The 14,603-nt window shown below is 44.6% G+C and overlaps 1 protein-coding gene across 6 annotated transcripts in view; it reads left to right on the forward strand.

Moving 5' to 3' along the window:
- The window catches only part of ZNF217 (zinc finger protein 217), a 39,580-nt gene that overhangs the window by 6,796 nt on the left and 18,181 nt on the right, over window positions 1–14,603 (forward strand). For 2 of the 6 annotated variants that reach the window (XM_082360366.1, XM_082360361.1), the window contains exon 2: window positions 4,528–4,607. The gene's annotated coding sequence lies outside the window, so the exon portion shown is untranslated. Of the gene's footprint in view, window positions 1–3,075; window positions 4,608–7,780; window positions 8,092–8,160; window positions 8,431–8,612; window positions 8,673–14,603 lie in introns of those variants that run through there. The other 4 variants (XM_082360362.1, XM_082360364.1, XM_082360363.1 and 1 more) reach the window with 4 other exon arrangements.

A 14,603-nucleotide genomic window follows, 5' to 3' on the forward strand; every position in this document is an offset into this window, starting at 1 on the left:
TTCAGGTCTGATGTAAAGGTCATCAGGGGAGCTGAGTTCCAGGTGTACCCAAAGGTGAGTCCAGACACAAGCAGAACCCCCTGCCGAGTTGACACTCAGCAGTCAAGACAAGAGTCATGGTAAAAACGACCCTTTGCTGTTATACAGCACGGAGCTTCCCCGTGGTATGACGGGGCAACCCCACTATCCAATAAGGCAGGTCAAACAGAGGTTAGAAGCCTCATTTTACAGATGAGAAAACTGAGCCAAGACCCCAGTGACTGGCCTGAACACCCAAACTTCAGGTCCCTTTTGGCTGGATCTCACTGCGGCTGAGTTCTATGCATTAGTATTATTTCTATATTCATTTGTCTTGAACACATTTATTGATCGCTGCAATAGACAGACATCATACTAAGACTTGGAGATACAGCAGAGAACAAATCACAGTATCATGTATTTCTATGGAGTTTAGACTCTAGTGGGAGGAGGACAGGCAGAAATAATTACTATAATGTGTGATGAGTATAATTGCATTGGTTTGAGCTTGGGGGGTACCTGGCAGAGGTGCATGATCCAATGTCGGTGGCTGACCCAGCTCTCTACCCACTCTTTTCTTGGCTGACCCAGCTCTCTACCCACTCACTCTTTCTTCTCCATCTACATTCCCTTCCTGGAGAGTCTCATGCAATTCTATGATCTTATGTATTCATTAGTGGTGGAGGACTATGGGAGAAGGTCTGAGGTTGAAATCTAGAAATAATTTCTGGACGTCTAAATGGAGCTCGAGTAGACAGCTGGAAATATATTTTGGGGTTTGAGGGGAGAGGTCTGGGTGGGAAATACATAAATTTAGGAGCCTTATAGATGGTATTTTGAGCCACTGGACTGAATGAAATACTTAGGGAATGAGTAGGAAAAAGACCAGGCTCCAGCACTGGGCCCTGGGGCACTTCAGAGTCTGGAGGTCAGGGGGAAAAGAAGCGGCAGAGGGGACGGAGAAGGAGCAGCCAGTGAGGACTGGTGGAAATCAGGAAAGCGCGGTGTCCCAAATCAGGGGGAAAAGTGTTTCAAGGAAGGGGAAAGGGCTGACTGTATCGAGGGCTGCAGATATGGCAAATAAAATGAGAGCAGAGAATTGACCATCTTTGACATCCTACTGCTACCAGAGTCAAAAACCAGTCCTTGGGACTTCCCTGGCGGTCCAGTGGTTAAGACTCTGCGCTTCCACTGCAGGGGGCACGGATTCTATCCCTGGTCTGGGAACTGAGATACCACATGCCTTGTGATGTGGCCAAAAAAACAAACAAAAAAACCCAGTCCTTGCCTCTGTCTTTACAAGGTCCTGCCCTATTATTTCCTTGCTCCCCTGTCCTCACCCGCCGGGCCCCGATGCGCTGGCCTCCTTGCAGTGCTTTCCCCGGGTCAGCCTGTCTTCTGCCCTGTCTTCTGCCTTCTCACCTTGTGCTCCCTGCCTTAGTGTACCTTGCCACCCGACTTCCTGGAGGTCTCTGCTCCTCAGGGAGCCCCAGTCCAAAAAACAGCAGGCACCTTCCCCTCGCCACTGAGCCTGTGTGTTGTCTGCCTCCCTCTAGAAGGTAAGCTCCAAAAATGGAAAGAACTTCGTTTGCTTTGCTTACTGTAAGCTCTAGCTCCGGTGCCTAGAACAGTGCCAGGCCTGCAAAACTCTGGGCTTAACAAGCTTTACACAGTGTGCCTCAATTTCCCCAAGAGTCTTATGAAAACAAATACTATTTATATAAATAATATAATTATATTATTATATAGTTCTTCCAGTTTTTTTTTTTTTTTTTTTTTTTTTTTTAATTTTATTATTTATTTTTGGCTGTGTTGGGTCTTCGTTTCTGTGCGAGGGCTTTCTCTAGTTGCGGCGAGCGGGGGCCACTCTTCATCGCGGTGCGCGGGCCTCTCACTATCGCGGCCTCTCTTGTTGCGGAGCACAGGCTCCAGACGCGCAGGCTCAGTAGTTGTGGCTCACGGGCCCAGCCGCTCCGCGGCATGTGGGATCCTCCCAGACCAGGGCTCGAACCCGTGTCCCCTGCATTGGCAGACGGATTCTCAACCACTGCGCCACCAGGGAAGCCCGTTCTTCCAGTTTTATTGAGATATGATTAACATATAGCATTGTATAAGTTTAAGGTATACAATGTAGTAATTTGGTATATGTATACATTTCGAAATGATGACCACAATACATTTAATTAACATGAATCATTTCACATAGTTACAAATATTTTTTTTCCTTGTGATGAGAACTTTTAAGATCTACTTTCTACTACAAGAATATATTGCTATTATACAGCACAGGGAATATAGCCAACAATATAATACATTTTTTTTTAAATTTAAAAATTAAAAAATTTTTTTGGCCGCGCCACATGACATGGGATCTTAGTTCCCTGACCAGGGATGGAACCCGTGCCCACTGCATTGGAAACACAGAGTCTTAACCACTGGACCACCAGGGAAGTCCTTATAATAACCTTAGAGTATAATCTACAAAAATTTTGAATCACTATGTCATATACCTGAAACTAATATAATATTGTAATACTGTAAATCAACTATACTTTTTTTGGGGGGGCCACACCAAGAGGCTTGCAGGATCTTAGTGCCCTGACCAGGGATTGAACCCACCTTAGTGAAAGTGCTGAGTCCTAACCACTGGACCGCCAGGGAAGTCCCTAAATCAACTATACTTCAATTAAAAAAAAAAAAAAAAAAATTTACCTCACCCTTCCCTGCCTCCTCCATCTTCTTCTTCATCACACCATTTTATGGATCAGGAATTGAAACCCATGGAGATTAAATAGTATTCTAGGATTAATGCAGCTGTCAAGAGGTTGGAGCAAGGAATGTTTGAGCCCAAGATTGGATTATTGGAGAGAAGACCTTCCAACACCTTGTCAGAGGGCCTCCCCCCAGAGAGCCCAGAGTTTAAACCTCTCAGGAGGAATAGAAGCTGATTTCCTGAAAGACTGGAGAGATAGAACTAGGCAAAGGGAAACACAGGGCTGGAGCCTCCGGGTCAGAGAGAAGGCCTTGTGGCTGGAGCTTAGAGCTCTACGCAGAGGGCTTGCCAAGACTTGAGGCTGGAGACTTAGGCAGGGGCCAGATCTACAGGGTTGGCAGGCAGGCTCTGGAGTTTGTTCTTTTTCCTGAGGCAATAGGAAGCCACTAAGCAGGGTGGTGACACGATCTGATTTACACTGTAAAAGATCTCTTGGGCTATGGGTGAAGAACATAACCAAGGCAAACCTAGAAAGGAAGAAGCTTGGAGACATCTTGGTCTATTTGGAGGAGTGAGAGATCGTGGTGCTGTGGAGTAGCCTGTGTTAGAGATTTGAGATATATTACGATAGAAATTATAGGCCCTGCTGATGGATGAAAGGTGTGTGTGTTTGTGTTTGTGTGTGTGTGTGTTTGTGTGTGTGAGAGAGACGGGGGTGGGGCTGGAGATGAAATATCATAGTTTGACTTCCAGGTTTTGGCTTACGTGGGTGGATGGAAGATGGTTCCATTTACTGAGATGATGATGAAAATTGCATTTCAATAGATGTTAGTTACTTTCCTCATCCATCACCTCCCCCTCACCCCACAGCTCCCCATTTGGAATATTAGATGAGAACAAAAGCTTTAAAGAGGTGCTCCAAAAGTTACATCGTGACCCATGTAATTTATTTTTCTTCTAGTTTTATTGCGAAGTATTCAACATATGCCATTGCGTAAGGTTAGGGCGTACGGCATAATGATTGACTTTTCACAATCACAAAATGATGACCATAGTAAGTTTAGTGAGGATCCATCATCTCATATAGACACAAAATAAAAAAAAAACAAACAACTTTTTCTCCTTGTGATGAGTACTCAGGATTTACTCTCTTAACTTTCATATATAAAATACAGCTGTGTTAATTATACTAATCATGTTGCATATTGCATCCCTACTACTTTATATATATATTTTTTTAATTGAGGTATAGTTGATGTACAATGTTATATAAGTTTCAGGTGTACAACATAGTGATTCACAAATTTTAAAGGTCCATTTACAGTTACTATAAAATACTGGCTCTATTTCCTGTGTTTACAGTATATCCTTGTAGCTTATTTCTTTTATACATAGTAGTTTGCATCTCTTAATCCCCTCCCCCTATCTTGCCCCTCCCCCTCTTCCCTTTGCCTACTGGTAACCACTAGTTTGTTCTCTATATCTGAGTGTTTCTTTTTTGTTATATTCTCTAGTTTGTTTTATTTGTGACCCGTGTAATTTTTAAAGAAGGTTTACAGTGACATTTTGAGTGGAGTCAGCCTTGGAAAACCATCCAGGATATTGGAGAAGATGCACAGAAGTTGTGCTTGTAAAGTGGGGCAGGGTACTCACCAAACTTGCCAGTGGGGCAGACACAGCCATGATTGGTTAGTCAAGCTGGGATTGCATCTAAACCTCTATTTATACTGAGCCTTATTCTTGGCCCCTCCCTTTTTTGGTTTGCTTATAAAAACCAGCAATCACATCTCTTCCAGTATTGTTCTGAGTCAGGTGGACCGGCCAACTCAGGGAGAGAAAGCCTCCTGGTTCCAGACCCTGCCTCCACTTCTGCAAGGTAATTTCTGCTATTTATTTTTATCATGTATTATTATGATGTTTTGTAGGGCGTTTAAAATTGTGAGATGACTTGAATGGGATGAAGAAACTTAATAGGAAAGAGAGAAGTTTGGTGTTCCCTGGAGTCGCTGGTGATCCCTACTTCATTTAGTGCATTCTGTCCTGTTAAAAGAGCTGCCCTTCTTCATTTCCTTCTCAAATGTCCCTTGTAGTTTGCAGAGCTGGCAGGTTTGCCTAACTTTTTCATTTTCTTTTCCTGCTAACTCCTCACTGCAGTTTTTCAGGTTTTCCTGCTCTGAACACTGAATTCTTTTAAGTCTGTGTTGGCTCCGTTTCAGCTCCAGGGATTTACATACAGTTTCCAAATCGTTTCTCTATAATAGTTCCACAGTAAAATAAATACTTGCGAAAATAAGAAGATCATAACGGCACCCTCCTCTGCTAATGAAGGCTAATTCTCAAAAGATGATTCCAATGAATGTTAAATATAGCAAATTAGAAGGGTTTTTTGTTGTTAGATCTGAGAATGCGGTGGCAGGCAGGAGCTGGAGAGAAAATCAGAAGTTAACTAAAGCCAGAGGGCTCCTATCACTGGGATTAGATCAGAGATAATGGTGCGATTTTATAAGCATACACTGGGAAATAGATCTTAAGGAGGGCTGGTCTGTTTGGATAATTGTGAAAAATGAGGTGTAGGTGATGTGCGTCGCATTAAAAAGAGGTGAAGTGGGGTCTTTTCGCTCTCTCCCCGAATAACGTGTGCCGAGCATCAGCTCACATTTGAAGGGACATTTCTGGTTCCATTGTTTGTGTCGCCTGCGTCTCTGCAGCACCTGACTCCTTTAGAGATAGTCTAGCTGGGGGGGGCGGGGGGGGGGAAAACAGGATTATGCGTGGGCGGAGCTAAGTATATGGAGACCAACGTTCGATTTTCGATTTTCATTTCATATGATAATAGTGAGTTCCTGGCTTTACTACAAAAGCGAATGTTCCTGGCGTCCTCCTGTTGCTTTTGGAGTTTTCATTCTTAATTGTTTTAACTATACACGCTTTCCAAGTAAATCTTAAGTGTGGGTCTCCACCTTCTAAGGGGCCGAATGTGTCCCACAGACGCCCTTACAGCGCATTCAGATCACTCTATGTCCATTTAAAAACACAGTATGTGTTTGCAACCCAGCACTCAGCCATTGGCAGAATTTTTCAACGACTTCCCAGTTTTGTTGGCACCTCTCCAGGAATAAGGTTCTTTGTAATTCTTTGCTCAAACGTTAAGATCGCCTATAAAACGCTTAGCGGATAGATCAGTTAATAAAATTACTTTCAATTTGAAAATCTACAAGGTAATACGGTTTTTTTGTTGTTGTTCTATTTTTTATTTTTTGCCGGGCGGGGGGGGGGCAGGAGAGAGAAACAGTAACTAACAAACCATATGATGCTATTATACTCACAAAGTGGTAGTTTTGTGAGGGCATAGGGAAAAGTACCATTTTTTGCTCAGAAAATAATTCAGTAGCAACAAGGTCTGAGAGCCAGGAGCCTCATTGTTCTTAGTGAAACGATTATTTGTCAAAACATTTGATTGTTTCCCTATTCCGACTGAAAAGTTAGGACTTTTCTTTTTGCTCAATTTTGACACTAGGATTTTTAACTATCAGTGCTATTGTGTTTACAGCTTTCAAGGTTTCAGAGTTCAAAGGTTATCTATTAACATGTAGAGTGAGGCTACACTTATGTGAAGACTCAATTTGGTTTCACTTGTTCATAGTTTCTTTGTTTTGTAGCAGTGCCCGAAGTCATTTGTTTTGGTAAGTTAAATGAAGTTTCTTGTTTAGGAAGAGTGTGTCTATGGACTGTATTTTGGTATGTGACTATAAGACTTTAAAAAATATTTTAAAGAAAGATATTCATCTTCCCTGAGAAAAGGAACTCTAGTACTAGAAGTGATCAATATCAGTGTACTTGACTGAGGAAAAAAAAAAGTTCTGGCTTAAGAATCTACTTTTGGAACTGCTAATTAATTAAGTGTGAGTAAGTAATTGGTTCACTTCCTTTTTAAAAAAGACTAACCAGACCATATGTGGGGTTAGTAGTTATATATAAAATGACAGCAAAACATCACACTTGGCAAATTCTTCCCCTTTGCTGAGAAACTGTCTCTCAAGTTCCATTTCCTACTTATTAAGGATTGCACTGCTCACCAGCGGAGCATTTATGTAGGGCTTTTTTTGTCCTGATTTATTAAATATATACTTTAAGGGCCTTTCTTGATATGTTTTAAGTTTTTCCATTTTGGATACACCGAAGGCCAATAAAAAAAAAGAAACACAACAAGACAAACTTGGCTATTTTGTGGTGACTTAACGTAGCACCCTTTACTTTTGCATTCGTTTGCATCTTGGGGCAGAGAACTTGGTGGATGTGATTGTTGCTTCTTTGGTTCCTCCTTGGGGCTTACTTAAAATGGGGGAATATCACTGACCTTCGGAATCATAACCTTTTCTTTTTTAGTGAGCAAATAAAAAGAATAGTTGGGAAACGCTTTCAATTAAGGGGAGGGGGAAGGCTAGTTCCCCCCCCTCCCCCAGTTTTAAGCCTGGTTTCATCCACGTGGATTTCTATCAAAGCCAAGTGGATTCTTGGCATCTAGGCCAAGTTTAGAAACCTCAAGTTATAGCAGCGCAAGCTCAGCCCTTTCAGAAAAATAGTAACAAAAGTAGCTTTACGAAGATACTAATTTAAAAAATATTTTAATCATCTTATCTCATCGACCTTTCTCATGCTTGAAGAAAATCTGAAAAAATGTTGTTTGTGCACAGTTGCCTTCTAACCTACCCAAATGGGGGTAAAGGCTTTTCGTTTGTTGGTAATGCTGGATGACCCAGGAGTTCGGGCGACCAGCCCCTCCCCTAGCCTGGGCACACCTTGCATGGGAGGGGGAAGCGGCGAGGCAGAGGCCTGGAACTGCGCTTGCGCGCTGCCCTCGTGGCCCCCCCTCCCCGCGTACCTGTCACTGGAACCGCCGGGGCGCGTGCGGGCCACGTTAAGCCGGATGGCGGGAGGGGGGGGATGTGGGGGGGGTGAAAGGCGCGCGCGTGCGCGGGAGTGGCAGGGCGAGAACAGGGAGTGCGCGCGCTCGACCGTTCGCTCGCGTCCGGGAGGCGGGGGGGGTCCGTGGCGGTGGGCGGGGCAGGGGCGCGCCTGCGCAGATCACGTGGATGCGGGGGCGTGGCCGAGGGCGTGGCCGGGCGGCCGGTGAAGGCAGGAGGCGGGGCGTCTCCGAGCGGCCGGGCTGAGGGAGGGCGCAACAGCTGCTCCCTGAGCACTTTCTGACCCAACAGTCCCCCTGCGCCTGACGCGCCGCGCCCCGGCGGCTCTAGGGGCCCCCCGCGCCTGCACTGTCCTCGCGCGGACGAGTAGGGGGCGCCCGCGCCTTTGACCCCCGTGAGCACCCCCGCCCCGCTCACCTTAGCCCCGCGCCCGAGGTGAGCCCGGCCCCCAAATCCTCCGGGTGGGGGTGGGGGACGCTCCTTTTGGGGGGGGTCTTCAAGGCGCCAAGCCCCGAGGCGCCCTGGGGGATGGCCTCGCCTCTCGCGCAGTGGCCCCCAGTCTCTTTTGGGGGGCCGGTGCGGGCGCGGAATCCGGGAGGTGTCCGCACAAAAGGCCGAGAGAAACTCCTCGTCGCCTCCCCTCCCTCTTGCCTTCCCCGCCCCCTCCCCTCCTCGCCTGCTCCCTCCTCATTCAAACCTCGGCTCGCTCGTGTGGTGTCAGTTCAGTCCCGGCCGCCGCCGAGCGAGGAAATGGCCGAGGAGCCGGAGCCGCAGGTAAAGGGGGCGCGCCCCCCGCCCGCGCGGGGCCCCAGGGGGCTCCTCGTCTCGCCCCTCTGGCGTCCCCCGAGCCCGCCCTCGAGTTTCCCGTGCTCGTTATCTCGCCCTCTCCCCGAACGGTTCCCCCGCCCCGCCGGCCTCCCCCCATTCCTACTCTCTATTCCGCTCCTCTAGGGCGCCCCCTCCCCTCCCGGCTTCTGAGCGATTCCAGTGGCGAGAAGGTGTCGGGCGAGCCCCCGGTATGCACAGACTGTGTTTGACCATCACACTCACTCTGGGAAACAGTCTAGATGGCTTGGGGGCGGAGGAGTGCCCTCTTCCCTGGGTCGGGAGCCAGGGGCCCGCCGGAGGGAGCTCGGGGGCTGCGTGGGGGGTTGCGTGGGGGGCTGTTCCTGAAAAGTTGGGTGGCTCCGTCGGGCAGGTCTCCCCGTTTGCCCACTCTGCCGTGGGGCGCGGGCGGAGGGGAGCGGGCCGGCGCGGGGTCCCCTGCTATGGCCCGAGAGGGGCCGGGGCAAGTTGGAAACAGCCAAAACAATGCGTCCTAACAGGCGTCCCCCGCAAACAATGGCCGGGACCGTCCGCACGGGCCGGGCGGAGGGCGCGTCTACAGGGGCCGAGGGAGGGGCTTGGCCTCGCCGCGGACCCGGCCACGCACCCCAGCCAGCCCCCCGGGCGCCCCCAAATCTGTCCCCGGGAGCCCCGGTCCTCTGCCCATCCCTGAGCAGGCGGTGCACCGGGCTGCGTTTCCTGGATGTGTGATAAGGTTTTTTTTTTTCTCCCCCCTTTAATTTTAAAATATTTTTTTTAACTTTTTTTTTTTAATAACTCTTAAATGCTTTAAGAATATCTTTATCACTCAATTCTAGTGGGAGACGCAAAGCCAGCTGGAAGCAGAACTAGGAACTCTAAAGGGCAGGAGGGATTGAAATGTTAGCCTAAAAGTGTTTTTTTTTTTTTAAAAGGGAAGTTTCTACCAGGAGGCGCTGAGTGGCGAGACCGCTCAGTTTCAGATGTAGAGCCCTCTTCACTCTTGATTTGGCCCCAAAATGCGAGCCGCACGGGATGGGGAGGGAGAGGGGGAGGAGGGCGCTGCTGGGGGCCCCGGGAGGCTGGATTTGGGATGGCCCGGGCGGTCTTGCTCCGAGGGGGCCAGAACTGGCCTGCGGGGTGCGCAGGCCGCGGTACCTGCGCCCCGGGGATCGGAACAGAAGTTCAAGTCCCGGGTTGGAACCCACATTTTAGGATTCAGGGTAGGGCCACCGAGAACGGGAAGCCACATTCTTGGGCGGGTGGGCGGGGGGGCAGTTTCCCCCCAGGGCTTAGTAAAGAGAGCAGGAGAGGGCCACCAGTGGCCACTTCTGGGACCCCAAGCAGCCTGTTAACACTTGGAGCAGTGTAAACTTTCTTTTCTCTCATTTTGTTGCTTTTTCCAAGAAAAGGATAGTCACTTCAGAGTTTGAGGCTTTGCTGTGTTGTTCCCCTTTGAAATTCCTTGAGCCTCAATTTATCTTTCTGAATCAGCCTATAGGGCTTGGAGCGTTAAGCTTGAACATTCCTTAACGTGTATTAAAGACAAGGCGGGTACAGTGGTTCTTTGGCCGGTCTGGGGTCCTATGTTATTGACCGCCGTGCAAACTAGCAGGTTTCCTAGTTTTTTAGATCGTTTGGAATCATTAAGGTGTATGTTTTAAGAAGCCTAGGTCTGATTTAGTTCAGGTTGATTCAATTATGTCTTCATCGCTTTTGAGTTGGTTGAATGAGTTGACATGAGATTAAGCCCAACAAAAGAAAAGGCAGGGTAACAGCAGCTGCCAGCCAGGCCTGGCCACTAGGTAGGGGTCCTTAGGAGGCCTTTACCTTCTCTTTTGTATGTGTCAAGAAGTACATTTAAAATGTTTTCGACTGTACTTTCCCCCCCCCTGGAATGGATGGACTGTCTTGATTGATACCAAATAAGACTTAAAATAGTGAATTTTGTAATACTTTGAGAATGAGTAATAGATCTAGATTTTCTAAAAAGCCTTCAGCTCAGTAATGACAAGTGTAGAGCAATAACCTAATTGCTTTTTGTCTGAAAAATATAACAGTCAAACCACTAGTTTGTGCTTGCTTAGTTAATGTGTGCTAAGAACTTTTAAGGTGTGTCCTTAATGGTAGATGACTTTTTCTGAGAAGTCCTGTTTATTTTAGATACTGTTTTGTTTAGTATTCTAAAGACTGTAGTAGTGTGTGTGCGTGCGTGTGAGTGTGTGTGCGTGCGTGCGTGTGCGTGCGTGTGTGTGTGTGTTTAATCCTGGTGTTTTAGTGGAAGTCGACCCCCACCCCACATTGCTGCCATTTTAAATCAGTTATATAAGTCCTGAATTCCAGAGGCAGGGACTTACTTAAAAATTCAGTTGTCAATAGCTACAGGCCAAATTTATCATTTATTTGGCTTGTTTGGTAGAATAGGGTTAATAATCCGATTGTTTGGAATTTTAATTATTTGGTGAGACGAGGGAGGCTGCTCCTGTAGAATTGCACATTGATTTGTGTGCTGGAGGAGGGAGTAGGGGAAGATTATGATTTTTCTAGGTAAAGGACACAGACTTTTTTCTTTCGTGTCCAACTTCCTTCAGTCCTTCTATCTTCACAACACCGTCTAACACTGCCGTTTGACCTTTGCTGTGTGTTTTTGTTTTTAATAACTTGTGAGATCGAAGTTTAGTAGTTGTCTTGGGTTCATATTATTCCCTTTCACTTCTTAATCAAAAAAAGGAACTAATACACCACTTAGATAAAACTTGTAGAAAATGTTTTGCTCCTTTGTCCTGAAGAATCGATTTAGATAACAGCTTGATTTTTTTTTTTTTTTTTTCCAAGTAGGGGAGGAAGAGGGAGGGGTGAAGGTTTTGACTTTCCCAGTAAAGGTTTAAGGTGGAGGTTGGTCTGCCTTCTCTTAATAATCCTCCATTTTTGGCAGTGGAACTTCAGGGAGGAATAGCAGCCCCTGTTTTAATAAAAACCCCTTCCAGTGATCCTTTTCAAGAGGAAATCTGGAAATAAGACTCAGTCATCAAGTCACTTACAAACTGATGAAATAATTAAGGAATATAATGGCCTGGCAAGGACAGAGTCCCTCTGTCTCCTCATTTCAGATAAATGCTAATCACTTCTCTCTCTTTTAACAACATTTATGATGAAATGGCCTGTTTTTGCCACAGCAGGGTTGCTTTGCCAACCCAGAGCACTCTTAATTCTGATACGCTTGATTAGAGCCTCAGGGGTCCCAAAAGATGTGCTGTTTTCCCACTTTGTAAAATTACATTCTTTTCTCACAGTTGTCGCAAACATGATATTGGTTGATAAGAACTTTTGAGTAGTTTTCATGAGTCTTTACTGCTTACAGTCTACTAGTTTAAAAAAAAGATAGACTTTTATCTCTCAAGACTATAAATGGATCTTTTTTATGTTTTACATGAAGCTTTGTTTCCATTTGCTCAAAAAAAACAAAAAAAAAAAGTCAATTCAGATCATTCCAGCTCACAGATGCCACTATGGCCTGTAAGGGTTTTCTAGGTTGCTGGGTATGACTTGTTTTAAATGGTTCATTTCTAATTTCAGTTTAATTGTGTAATAGTGCGTGTGTGTTTAATAGATGAATTGGAAAGGTGAGGTCAAAGAACTGAACAATGGCTATGTATTTTCAAGCTTCAGAATTACACAGTAAGAATGAAACACATGAGACAGTTGGATAAACTGATGAGTATTCATTCCCGTAGAATAAAATAAATGTAAGGAGATTTTAAGTTAAATGACTTTATTTGGAATATACTGAGTAGTTTTCAAATTGTTGAGGTGTGCTGCAAAAAAAAAAAAAAAACCTGGAAGGTATTTACAGAACAGCCACTGAAGTGGAATTAGAGGAATCCAATCATATTAAATATTCTAAATAGTGAAGAGTTTAGTTACAGCATGTAAATGAAAGTCGTGACAGTGGAAGAGTCTTGATTTGTATGCCTCATCTTCAGATCTTTGGGGGAGGGGTGCTGCCTAGTTTAAATGCACATGGAAGAAAGAATGAGTTACACAAAGACAGCAGGAAATTTCTTAAATCTGGGGGAGGGAAGCTTGATCATCATAGCTGAATGGCCTCATTTGGGGGCAGTATAAAACCTTCTGAAATGTTGGTGAAATGTTGACTTTTGGCAGTAAGGTGATCTGGATGATTTTTCTCCAGCTGATACTATGGTTAGGCAAATTTGCAGTGGTATGTAGGGCGAAGGGTTGGGAATTGAGACCATGAGGGCAGATAGAAATCTGACTTTGAGGAAGTCGGAGGACAGGGGCCATCCTTTCCTAAAATCGGCAGCTATTGATAAGTAAGCTCAATTCTTGTATAAATCTATCTTCCCAGTAAATAGAGGGGCAGCCCCTGTCAGCCAGGTGCCACCACACGTTGCTCATTTACGCTTTGGGTTGGAATGCTCATTAGAACACTTTATATTTGAACATTTGTGGACGGACTCTTCTGAACATCCTCATAACTTCCTGCCCAGGGTAACAACATAACTGAGTTACTGGAAATTTGGGGCCAGTTTGGTAATTTTGTGATAAAGTTGAGAAATAAAATTACTAAACCCAAAAAGACAGCTGAATAAGTTGTATGAGAGAATTAGTTTAATTCTTTAGCCTTTGTCCTCGAGCTTTACCAGAGTTGCTCTTGGCCTGCAGGTCCTCCGCTTGCTATGGGAGAGCAACCCTGGAGTGAGCTGCTAGTTTTTTAATGGGTTTGTGTAATGTTTTGTGTGTTGGTGTTCATTAGTTTCTAGTGTGTCGGGGAACCTTCTGAATTTAAAATACAGTTCTATGGACTGGAAATGGAGAGTGCACATATGTTCTGTTCCTGAGTCAGTATTAGGAAGAACACTTTTTATATTTCCTACCTGTAACAAATCAGGATAACCTCAGAACAGTTCAGTTATACCAGAAGAAGTGTTTTTGTGTTTTTTAAATTAGTGGATAAGTTCTTTTCAGTTCGGTATATAAGTCTGCTGAGTAGTGATTGTATTAATTGAAGGGAGACTTTTTTTTTTTAATTTTTGAAAGCAAATAGGTGATTTGAAAGAGCCAGACATACAGCTTTAGTATTTACTCAACAGAGATGGGGAGGGGAATATTTAAATGTGGCTAAAGAAAGATCTCATGCCTTAAAAGGCATTGCCCTTGTTTATATATAATCTGAAGTTGGTTAAATTGGCTATAATTAAGAACACTCACCATTAGGCACTGTGGAAAAAGAGGTGTAGTTGTGTAGGGTAATGGGTAATATAATGGTTATAGTGATTTGTATATCTGTGTGTGTGTTATATACACACAGATATACAAATATATATACACACACGTGTGTGTGTGTGTGTGTGCAGTGTTTTCTTTGTAGATAGTTAAAGAATACAGGTAGTTTTTTTTTTAGTTCGTTGAAATCTCTCTGAAGTTAGTCCTGTCCAGAATCTTTGCAAAATACTTCAGGTAGTACTGGTTAAGTGGTAATAATAGAAACTCACTGATAGCAGTGCTTAATCTTGCTTAAGTAAAATTTTAAAAATTTCCCTTATAATTCTTTTTTTCACGTCAAGATGGAATTTTTAAAAGCCAGTTTACAGGCCACAGTATCTTAATATTGATAATACTGAAACTAAAACTTAATATGTGGTGCTTTAAGTTCATATTAAGATCATTTATCAAGCTTAATTAATTTAGGAGGAATCAGGCAGAGTTCTTAATCATGACGCTGAAATATGCTAGTAGGAATATATTTTTATCCTACTTTGGTCTCTAATCCCATGTAGCACCAAGCACCTACACAGAATTTCAAGAAAATGAGCCTTTATCCCATCGGATCTTCCCAAGCTTTGCCTTTGAACAATCATTTGCTTTCAAATAGATTGTAATGTTGAATGTAAACTTTGAATATTTTAGTCTTTCTCTCTCGCTGAACTTTTAAACATCTTTCCGCAGCGATGTTAGGAAAGTTGGGCTGGCCGTCTGCTCAGTGGGTGTGACCTTGGTGATTTCCTTGCAATAGTGTTGAAGGATTTAAAGTTGTAGGTTTTGATTGCCACTGTAGATTACTGTGTAGAGCTCTCTTCACTTGTCAGATTAAGGAAAAAACAGTATGTGCAAAATAGAGA

Source organism: Balaenoptera borealis, assembly GCF_965194805.1.
Source record: "Balaenoptera borealis genome assembly, chromosome: 16".
NCBI lineage: Eukaryota > Metazoa > Chordata > Mammalia > Artiodactyla > Balaenopteridae > Balaenoptera > Balaenoptera borealis.